General features: G+C 44.1%; 2 non-coding genes across 2 annotated transcripts; both read left to right on the top strand.

Moving 5' to 3' along the window:
• Positions 1–10,786: 10,786 nt before the first annotated feature.
• Positions 10,787–10,861, top strand: Trnat-ugu (transfer RNA threonine (anticodon UGU)). The gene has a single exon. It is a non-coding gene; the product is annotated as a tRNA-Thr (tRNA).
• Positions 10,862–11,226: 365 nt separating this feature from the next.
• Positions 11,227–11,301, top strand: Trnat-ugu (transfer RNA threonine (anticodon UGU)). The gene has a single exon. It is a non-coding gene; the product is annotated as a tRNA-Thr (tRNA).
• The last annotated feature ends 420 nt before the right edge of the window (positions 11,302–11,721 follow it).

Genomic DNA, 11,721 nt, shown 5'->3' with positions numbered 1-11,721 from the left:
TACAAGTAGTTTGAGTGTCTGTATGCTGTGTACTGCATCATTTCGGTAATTTACGAGTTGTTTGCGTGTCTGTACATCAGTGTACTGCATTATTTCGACAGTTCACTAGTAGTTTGCAGGTCTGCAGGCTATTTACTGTGACCCCAAGCATGTCAAGGCGAGTGTTTTGTATCAGTGTAAAAAATAAACTACGCAAAATTCGTTATTAAATAAATTGTTCCAAAAATAAATAAAGTACACTCCTTCCTCTCTCCAGTAGTCCTGCACAGGCTGAGCCCTTTTCCCGCCACTTTCCTTCCAGACCGGCATCTTGGATTATGTCGCAGGAGGGACAATGACACCCTCTGGTGACGGTACTGTGTAGTAGGTCGGTTGGACTCCGGACCTCGTGGTGAACACACTGGATGGAGGTACTACCTCTAATTGTTTAAATAAAGACTGCCTGCAAAAGAAAGACTTATGTCCATCCTATCCAGCGTGGGCTGTGTCCTTTTCCCACCAATTTCTAGGAAGAGGTGGTGGACGGATGACTTAGGGTAATGGAAGTAGCCTAAGTGACCTTTTTCCCGCCATTTTCTTAGGTTAGTGGAGGTAGCCATGGTGTGTTGCATTGTCCTGCTGGAATTTAAACTTTCCCGCCATTTTCTGGGGGAGGGGAGTGAAGAGGGAGGGGAGGGGGTTATGTTAGTAGAGGTAGCCCAACTGACCAATTTTTCCACCAAAATTATAACTTCCCACCATGACGTCATTGTGGAGAGTAGGCGTGGCGCTGCATTTGTTCCACTACTAACTATCTTGAACCATAACTGTGTGATCTCCACCTGTCGCTAAAACTACTTACTCGATGGTGGTTGAAGATGTACTCAAAAGGACTGAGTAAAGAGGACTCTTGGGTGCTACTTGCGCCCTTATTCTTGCGGAGCTTGCCTCAAACCATTCTGATATAGATGGGGAGCGACAGGCTCGTACATTGTCTTGCTGAAGGTACAGATTAGCTGGGCGAACAAACGAATACCTGCTGGTTCTTGAACCATTCAACAGTGAGACATAACGGAAGACTTAGAAGGGCCCGGTTTCATCCAATGTAAGAGTCCTCCAAATAAAGGAATCCAAGTCTCTGAATTATATCGAATACATTCACCATTGTGACTATGGTGGAATTATCAAGGACCCCATTTCAGCCAATGCAAACAATCAGCACATAAAGCAAGTAACTTATTTGAATGAAATCGAATACACATTATCACGCAGCAGGTTTCTGAACTATTCACCAGTGAGAGACGATGGTAGAAATGGCAAGGACCCCATTTCATCCAATGCAGAAATCCCACAAATAAAGGAAACCTTTTACCTTAATGATATCGAATTCATATGTTTAGGTGGTAGGTCCCTGAACGATTCACCAATGAGAGACTATGGCAGACTTATGGGACCCCATCTCATCCAATGTAAACAATCCACAAATAAAGGAAACCTTTTATCTGAATGAAATAGAATACACATGATCTGGCGTTGGATTTCTGAACCATTCATTGATGAGAGGCGATGACAGACTTGTCAAGGACTCTACTTCATCCAATTTAATCAATCCCCATGTAAAGGACATCTGTCATTTGGATGATATATTGGCAAGCAGGATGCATCCAACGCCTGATGTGATTTTTTCTGCTCTTGTGCCCTGCAGTCGGCGTGCACCAACGAGTACTGGCTCACCAGCTCCGTAAATTTTTTCGTGTGCTTCGAGAATCCAGTGTCTGTATACCTGTGCCAACAATTACCTCTGTAACCTGTAAAGTACTTTGAGCAGAAGTGCATGTGTAGGGTTGTGCTTTCTACCCCGATAATAATCAGGTGATTCTACATACTGTGCCTATTCGTTGGTTGTCATTATACAACAATGGCTCGGCGAATGAGATGCTGCACTGCGGCCCATACGCCCTCTTAACGACCCACAGTGGCAGACGGCGAGCTTTATCTTTAACATTTTTGCTACTCCAGGTGACTTTGAGGTCTGCAGTTTTCTCTGAATCGTGATACGTATTGTAGACTCTTGCTACAATAGCCCCTGATTATCCCTGTGACTCTATCACTTTGGAAATAGTGTGTCCCATATGCTCTGGCAGCCTTTACCTGGTCATGATCAAATGCCCTGATATCACGCTTTGAGTTGTCTTGCTCAGTTTTGCCACCTGTAGTCACATCCAGCGTAACCTTTGCAATTAGGTGCTGTCCAGTACACCCTACTCAGTGCTGGGAACTTTACAGCTATGTTTGTGTGCTCCTGCTTGCCGTTTGTTGAGGGCAGTCAGGCACTTACGAGACCTCGCAGCAAGTGGATGTACGTCTCAGTCAGGAAAGCGTTGCAGTGAGCGGTACACATTGTGCACGTTGTCATTTGCTACTATAAAGTGGTTTATGTCTGCTATACGTTGTTTTCTGTTTCATCATTTGAGTGCAAATCAGGGGAGGCCAGGAGAACACTGACCTCTTTCACACTCAAAACTTACGTGCCAGACACTCGCAAGTGAACAGTCGCGTTCACAAGCATTTTGCGCATCCTTCAATAGCATGTAATGCAGACGACCACCATTAGATCTGCTAACAATCTAGTAATGTGGCACAACTAACTACTCGTATTCCATTCAGCAGCTATCTTTTAATTCAGTTGATCATGCGTGCACGTCACAGTGTAAAACACTGAACACATTATGTGAGCCACTCTGTACACTGAATCCAAACTTTGTGTTAGTGGATAATGTCCACAGGTCTACTTAAACTTACGTAAAGGAACTGACGATTGGTCCACAGTGTGAGAGGGATGTGCGGCGCCAGCGGCTGGCGGGTGGCTACGAGGAGGAGAATGGCGTCCGCCCGTACGCTGCCTTCTTGCACTTCACAGAAGACATTCACTGTTCCGGAGCCATTGTGTCAGCCACATCCGAGCTCACTGCCGCTCACTGCTACATCGACACCGAGAATGTGACGAACGGTGAGTTCAGTGTGCCTGTCATGAGTTCATAGCTAGTAAATGAACAAATGAAATGTAAGTCAGTATGCCGAAAACTTTCTACAGTATATCATTTAAAATGATTAGGTATTACTTAAATAATAAACTGGACCATCATCTTCAAAGTAGCCACCATGGGCGAGAATATACCAATCTCTCACTTCTGAAAGGCGTCCTCGAGGTCTTACTTTATTAATGTATACCCTGTTCGTTTACACTTCAATATTCCGTACTATGACAAATCTTCGCCCCCTTCAACTTGATTTTCACTTGGTGAATGTGAAGCAGTCGCACGGAGCTGTCTGGTGAGAAAGACGTCTTCAGATATGAAATAGTTCTCGTGAGAAGCGTCCGATGTTGTGAAGTATTCACAATGGAACGATTCTCGGGCGAAATGTCGTATATCGTTGTCAGATCCCCACCTAAAGATGTCGGTCACTTGGGTGAATCAAATATTGTGGGAATTTCACGTTTCGGCAGAGAATCATTTCTTCAAAAGTCGTCTTGTTTTTAGTACAAACTTCGTGAATAATGGTGCCTTCATGTAGTCGTGTATTGTCATCGTGGAGTAAACAGTCGTTCGTACGCCACTTCTGAGAATTTTTCCTCATATCTTCCCTCAAATGCTTTAGGACATTGCTACAGAACTCATTATTTGCCATTTTTCAGGATCTTCTTCACCAATTTTCAGGAAGAACTTTATTGGCAGGTCTGTAGCTGAATAAGTATTTGTTTCAGAAAGACGTTCCACTACTACATTGTATTTTACTTACGTAATTTTAGTTTGGCAACTATGAGGGTACAGCCCGGTACGTCTGAACGCTGTAACTTTAAGAAGCAGTGATTGACGGAAACAGAGACTATGAGAAATCCCACGCCTGCAGGAGCACAGCAAGTAAACTCGTACTTTGGCTCAATAGCTAGAGAAAGTTGATGTGCTTAGCCGTTGGCAAGGTACATAGGACGGATGACCCAACATAGCGGAAACGAGTGACAGAAAAACCTACAACATCTTCAGAGAGAGGAAAACGAGACGTGTGCCTGTGTGAAAATGCGCCGTCGATCAAGCAAGTATTTTTTAAGTTATCTCCGACGCTTTGTGCTAGTTTTATGAACTAAGTGTCCACAGATAGAGCTCATGTGGCTCTATCTGAAAAGAAGAGGAGCATTTTTATAAATTTTGTATTTTTTAAAATGAATTGTTTCCGGTTGACTTGGGTTGTGTGGTGGTTTGTTATACTTCACCTCATGCACCAAACAGTTACATAACTTGCCACCTGAACACATCTTTTATATTCAATGAATGTTGGTTATTGAATTTTTGGTCGCAGTTAAATATATATGACGGTAGTATCCGTTCCCGAAAGAACAGTTACCGTGGTTGACCATGCAGCTTTGCTAGAAATGAAATGATAATTAAATGGACACCCTAGCTGCAAACAGGCGTTGATGTACTTCATTGGGGACATGTTGAAAATGTGTGCCCCGACCGGGACTCGAACCCGGGATCTCCTGCTTACATGGCAGACGCTCTATCCATTTTTTTTTTATTGTATTTTACTAAAACATACATTTCAAGTATTCAACAGTACAATTAATGATTAAACCATTTGCAACATTAAAAAAAGAACCAGTTTTAAACTATTTATATGCTAAATATGTCTAATACAGTAATAATGGTAAAACAAACTTTAAAAGTGGTTACAGTATAAACTTTGCTCAAGATAACTGAGATTATTCTAGGTGCAAATTATTGTCACCCAATCAGTGGGTTTGTCTACAAAGTTGAATTCACTGTTTAATTTGTAAACTGTCCATTGAATAAAAAATAATAGCATATTTAATACCAGTTTTCTTGACTATGAACCAGTTTAAATACAATCCAATTAAACACATACAAAAAAAAAAAAAAAAGTTCCGGAAGCAAGGTTAAAGTAAATAATAATAAGGAACCAAGTGACTTTTATTTTTCTTCTGTTCGTTCTCGTTCAAGGTGTTGTAGTGGTTTCACATATTTAACCAACACCCATTCTTTCAAAAATGATCTTCAGCATGTTGCCATAGTGCTTCTTGTGGTTGCGATACGTGCTGATTTTTGCATATTCACACTTCATGTAAACGCGGAATTCTATCTCGTTGTCCGACCCAAGTGTGTGGATGACATAACTAACATATTTTCCCAGTAACCAGCTAATGGAGTTGGTTTTTAATTTCGGAAAGTATGTCATGTCCGGTCTCAGGAGGAGCGACGGCGTTATATATTGCGTAGAGGATCTGGTGAGAAAGGCGATTTGTTGCCTGATCCAATTCCAGTTATGCACATTGCCACCACAGGTGAATCTGTGGCTGAGTGTATCCACCAGATTGCATTTTCCACAAAGGTGTGTCTGGTTTAAACCGATCCCATATAGTCTCTCGTTGGTGCTGATGACATTATTAACTGTTTTGTACCATGCGGAAATAGCGTCTGTAGATAGCCCGGCATAGTTGATGTTCCGCCATACAGCTTTCCAGTCACAATTTGGGAATTTCGTTTCAATTTTGTTTCTACCCTCATTTAACTTCCTTTCAAGCATGATGTCGCGCGCTGTGATACGTGTGTTGCTTCTGATTTCGTCACTAAGATAACTTGCTTCGAGGAAAAAGTTCCTCACATACTGCAGACGGGCATTAATCCTTCGCACATCAATCGGTGCTTGCAGGCTATGGGGTGTCACAGCCTCAAAGAGCTTTGCGGTTATACATTGTGGAAGTTCTCTGAGTATATGGAAAGTCCGTTTGAGGAACAGAGCAGACGCTTTATTGCCAATATGCACCAAACCGAGGCCCCCGTTTCTGACATCCAGTATAACCGTAGTCGCACCAACCCTGAATATGTCTCCTTTCCATAAATAATTGGTAACAGTGGACATGATCCCTTTCGCTACTAGTTTAGGGATTGGAAATACCTGCGCAGTGAAATACGCTTTAGACAAAACGCAGGAGTTGATGAATCTGACTTTTGGCACCAGGTCCATAGTTCGATGGATGTTCTCCATTACAGCACCATGAACTTTCCTCCTAGTTTCCGTCCAGTTAAAAGCAGCCATCCGCATCGGACATGCCATTAAGGTGATTCCCAAAGTTTTATGTTTGTTGTCTTGTTTTGCCCAAGCCAGTCGAAGGTGATCTAGGCCCCGTAGATTCAATATTTGACTTTTGTTTTCATTTACTGTCGCTCCCGACGCTAGACAATATCTTTGGATTTCTCTTTCCAGTGTAACTGTCTCCTCCTTATTCCTTATTACAACGCCCACGTCATCAGCATAAGCTCGTATGACAGTTTTCTCACCACTCAATGTTATGCCTGTTAATCTTTCGTGGACAGTGCGGAGGAAGGGCTCTAAAGATACTGAAAATAAAAACATTGATAAGGGACTGCCCTGTGGAACCCCTCGCCTTATCTGTATGGGTTTAGATGTTTGGCCATTGATTGCTATTTTCGCATTTACACCTGTTGCAATATTCCTTAGCATGTTCACAATCTGGGGGTGGAAAGCCATTCTTGACAGCGTCGCAAAGAGGTATCTATGTCTAACGCGGTCAAAAGCTTTGTTGAAATCTATGAAGATTAAAGCACATTTTATACTTGTCACTGAGGTAATTGCAATGACGTCTCTGTATGCAGATAGACTTTCGAATATCGTTCTGGTCGGAGAGCAAGATTGGTGATGACTCAATATTTTGTTGGAAAAGGCAGAGAGTCTTTTGTTGATAATACGCGAAATTATTTTGTAATCAGAATTTAGTAGCGAAAGAGGCCGAAAATTGTTTAAGTTGGTTTTGCCTTTACTCTTAGGAATCAGTACTATTTTACTTTCCTTAAACTCTGCAGGGACCGGTTTTCCGTTCAGGACCTCATTTGCCATGGAAGTGATCTTGTCCCCAATTATAGACCAGTAGCGGGCATAAAACTCCACAGGGAGGCCATCAAGTCCCGGAGATTTGTTGAGAGGTGAGTTACGCATTGCCTCATGCGCTTCATCTTTAGTAATAGGTGACAGGATGTCAGCGTTGTCTGTTCCCGACAATTGTGGACCTAAAATAGTGAGAAAGTCCTCGAGAGCTGCATCTTCCACTGTGGTAGGGGCATATAAGGTTTCATAGTACCTGTGGACTTCGTCCAGTATTTGTTTCTGACATGTGAGCCTCGTACCAGTATGCGTCTGGACTTCATCAATTAAAGTTTGACGTCTGTTTTTAGCATGCCGCACCAAGTGATACAGAGAAGCTGTTTCATCTGCTACGACTGATGTGGCTTTCGATTTAATTTTGAGTCCCTCCATCTGTTGCCGTTTAATGCTTAATAACTTGGCTTTTATTTTTTTTTATATCATTTAGACGAATTACGTCATCATGGGCCTGTTGATATAAGTCTCTTAAAACTTTATAATAAAACTCCATTGTATTCCTCAACTCCCTGTGCCTGGCTGCACTATACTGCATGACAACTTTCCGCAGCCTTGGTTTAGCCCTCCTTGTCCACCAGTCTATGACTGTTGGGTGCTTGTCTACTGTGCGGAGGCACATAGTCCACGCAAACCTTATTTCCTGTTCCAGTTCTTCGTCAGTTAAAACAGAGATATTTAAGTTCCATTGGCCTCTGAATCGACGGGTTGGTTGTACACTTAGATTAAAGCAAGTTAAAAGTGTACTGTGATCGCTAAAATACACTGGAATAGTCTCAGCGTTTAATAAATAATTTTGCAACTTTGGTGACACGTAAATTCTATCTAGTCTGCTGCGGGAGTGGCTGGTTATATACGTGAACCCGACTGACGTCGGGTGCTGAAGTTCCCACACATCCTTAAGGTGTAGATCACTTACTAATTTTTTTAACTGTGGCGAGTAGTTGAAGTTGGGTTGTTGATCTTTCTGGTTTAAAACACAGTTAAAATCTCCACCTAATATAAGAGAACACGGATTTTTCCTCAATAAATAAATCAGTTCATCTTGAAAAAACTTCGCACGATCCAATTTGTGGGAAGTTCCTGATGGGGCGTAAAGGTTAATCACTGTCACATCGAAAAGTTTTATGCCTATGGCTCTTCCTGATTCTAGTCGTTCGATTTCAGTCACGGGAATGCCTTCCCTTATAAGAATGGCTGTACCAATATTGGCTTCCGTAGAAACATTAACAATTTCAAAAAAGCCTGGGATCCGAAATTCCGTTATCGTAACTTCTTGTAGCAACGCGATATCTGTTCCGGACTGGTACAAGAATTCCTTTAGTGCTGCCAATTTCAAGGGTGACTGTATTTTATTAATGTTAATAGTAGTAATGCTATAAGCTTGCAGCACAGACATACCGGAAGAAGCTATTTGGGATGAGGTTCGGTATGATTATAGCAGCAAACGTGCTTCCCTACAAGGCACGATCTTTACAAGCTGTGTGCCCATTACATGTACTAACTGCCTAGAAAATTTGCACTGCTTTTAAACAAATAGCTTGAGAAGAAAAGTATCCTGAAATCCTGACAATGCATTGCTATAAGTCACTGTGGCCATTCTCTTTCTCCTCGTCAGTGTTGGACCTGATGACTTCATATTTGATATTCTTTTTCTTGATGTCTTTATTCTTTGGTGTGACTTTCGCTTGATGACGCGTGACAGCAAGGCCCGGTGTCTGTCGCATCCGCCGGCGGTGGCTAAATGGGGCAACGGCCGTGGCTTGCGAGTCGTCAATGTTTGGTTCCGGCGTGGTGTCTGTTGTGTTGTTTTGCTGGCGAGGCGGTGATGCTTGTGTATTTCCTCCTTCGGCGCGGCGTTGCGCTTCGGAGTCAGCAGGTTCTTTACTTGGTACTTCCTCGTACGGTTCGCACTGTATGGGTTGTGCACTTGATGCGGTTATTTCAGCCGTGACCTCAGGCTCAGGGTCACATTTCCGTGAAAAATCACTACCCGCTGCGTCACTATCTGTTCGTGGCGGTGTAAGTCCTTGTGCGGAAGTGGGAGCCACATCGACCTTCATTCCATCTCCTTTTTCCACTTCCAACAGATCTTCAGGACTGGGCTTCGGCCTCCTGGCAACGGGTGTTTCACAGGAAGAGTCCTCATCAACATTTCTTTCAGTGTCCTCTAGAGGACGCTTTTTTGTGGGAATCTCGCTGTCACGGGACGGAATTTCAGCAGTTAATGCAGGTTTTAAAGACGGAAAGTCATTAACATTAAGTGCAACATTTTCAGAGGTAGTAACAGGATCCACGACCGCCGCTGGCTCTGTTGTATTACTGGCTGGCAACAAATCGTTGAGTGTCAATTTCCGGCGTTGCGTAAGGTTATTTGTTAGCACCAATACACGGCGAGGGCAGTCCTGACGGAGGTGACCAGACTCGTTACATACATGACATGTAGGGGTTTGTCCTGAGTACATAACATGCGCCTTGTGCCCGTCAACAAAGATGTGGGAGGGAATGTTTGCTTTCACTTCCATCTCCACGGAGCGAATGCCGTTAAAGCACTGCAGCTTGAAATGCGAAGCCCACCTTTCGTTGACTATTTGCCTGACAACCCCATACTTTGAAAGGACATCTTTAATTTTCGAATTGTCTACTTCTATGGGAATATTCAAAACCCTAACATTCCTAATTACAGACTCGGAATTCCGGAGTTTGACAGTACTTTTAGTACCATCACGGTGTATAAATTCCGTTTCATAACCAAATTTTGCCAGAAAGCGGTCTACACTCGCGGAATCGTTAAACTTTACAAAAATGCAGTATTCATCAGAGTCCAGCTGCATGGTATGAACAGATTCAGAATGAAGGCCAATTACCTCGGTAATCCAGTCGTGTATTTCAAGTGCAGAGGGCTGTACTCGACGGGTGTACTTGTCGAAGGTGAAAATCACGGTGTTTTTTCTCACGGAGTTTGCCATGGTGTTCTGCAGCGAAGAAATCTCGGACAACGCCGAAATCCCAACGGCACTTCGTAGAAAGATGACACGAAAGAAGACCAAATGCTCAATTGATAACGCTTAATTCACGTGCAAAACGTCAATAAACGAGCACAAAACACGAAAACACTGACGTAAACACTGAACGTTCACGGAGCAAGCTTGAGGAGCGTGCGAGCGCTGCGGCAGCTAATGCCAGACTGTCCATCTGAGCCACCGCGGGCACAGAGGATAGTGCGTCTGCAGGGACTTATCCCTTGCACGCTTCCCGTGAGATCCACATTCCCGACATGTCCACACGACTACATTCGTAGTGCGCCTAATAGATGTTTGCCCATCATACTCATTACTCGTGGCAGATTAATCTACCAAGTCCCGTACGAGTTCGGGCATAGCATGTGCGTTCGCACAAGAAGGTCAATGGCCGGGAAGCCATATTTTAACTATATATGACGGTAGTATCTGTTCCCGGTCGGGGCACACTTTTTCAACATGTCCCCAATGAAGTACATCAACGCCTGTTTGCAGCTAGGGTGTCCATTTAATTATCATTTCATTTCTAGCAAAGCTGCATGGTCATCCACGGTAACTGTTCTTTCGGGAACAGATACTACCGTCATATATAGTTAAAATATGGCTTCCCGGCCATTGACCTTCTTGTGCGAACGCACACGCTATGCCCGAACTCGTACGGGACTTGGTAGATTAATCTGCCACGAGTAATGAGTATGATGGGCAAACATCTATTAGGCGCACTACGAATGTAGTCGTGTGGACATGTTGGGAATGTGGATCTCACGGGAAGCGTGCAAGGGATAAGTCCCTGCAGACGCACTATCCTCTGTGCTCGCGGTGGCTCAGATGGATAGAGCGTCTGCCATGTAAGCAGGAGATCCCGGGTTCGAGTCCCGGTCGGGGCACACATTTTTAACATGTCCCCAATGAAGTACATCAACGCCTGTTTGCAGCTAGGGTGTCCATTTAACTATCATTTCATTTCTAGCAAAGCTGCATGGTCATCCACGGTAACTGTTCTTTCGGGAACAGATACTACCGTCATATATAGTTAAAATATGGCTTCCCGGCCATTGACCTTCTTGTGCGAACGCACACGCTATGCCCGAACTCGTACGGAACTTGGCAGATTAATCTGCCACGAGTAATGAGTATGATGGGCAAACATCTATTAGGCGCACTACGAATGTAGTCGTGTGGACATGTTGGGAATGTGGATCTCACGGGAAGCGTGCAACGGATAAGTCCCTGCAGACGCACTATCCTCTGTGCCCGCGGTGGCTCAGATGGATAGAGCGTCTGCCATGTAAGCAGGAGATCCCGGGTTCGAGTCCCGGTCGGGGCACAGTCGGCTTTCAGCCGTGTTACCGTGCGGACGGGCTCGGCGCGCCGGGCAGTGCTCCGCAGGTGTTGTTGTTTACCCGCTAGCGCGCGGTCGCGTCGTTGTCTTGCCGTATAGTACCTGTACCGACCCGACATGGCGTTCTCATATCGAAAAGCTACAATCAAACTAACGTTCAACGCATCGTACACGAGACCGAAGGCCCATGAAATTGAACGGTTTCTACGAGACATCATGCACATCGAACCACAAGAACTGATAGGAATTCATCTGTCTATTGTAACTAGCACAGTGTACCTCAAACTGATTGACGAAGCGGCCTGCGACAGATTACTCCAACGATCTGCAAACGGCTTTCGCTTCTGTCACGCAGACGGTAACGTGAGCGTGGTAGGAGTTGACCATGCTGGTCTGGGGGTGCGT

Source organism: Schistocerca serialis, chromosome 5 (assembly GCF_023864345.2).
Source record: "Schistocerca serialis cubense isolate TAMUIC-IGC-003099 chromosome 5, iqSchSeri2.2, whole genome shotgun sequence".
Lineage (NCBI taxonomy): Eukaryota > Metazoa > Arthropoda > Insecta > Orthoptera > Acrididae > Schistocerca > Schistocerca serialis.
Note: the sequence above shows the minus strand (reverse complement) of the source record. Positions and strands in the feature narration are given on the sequence as shown.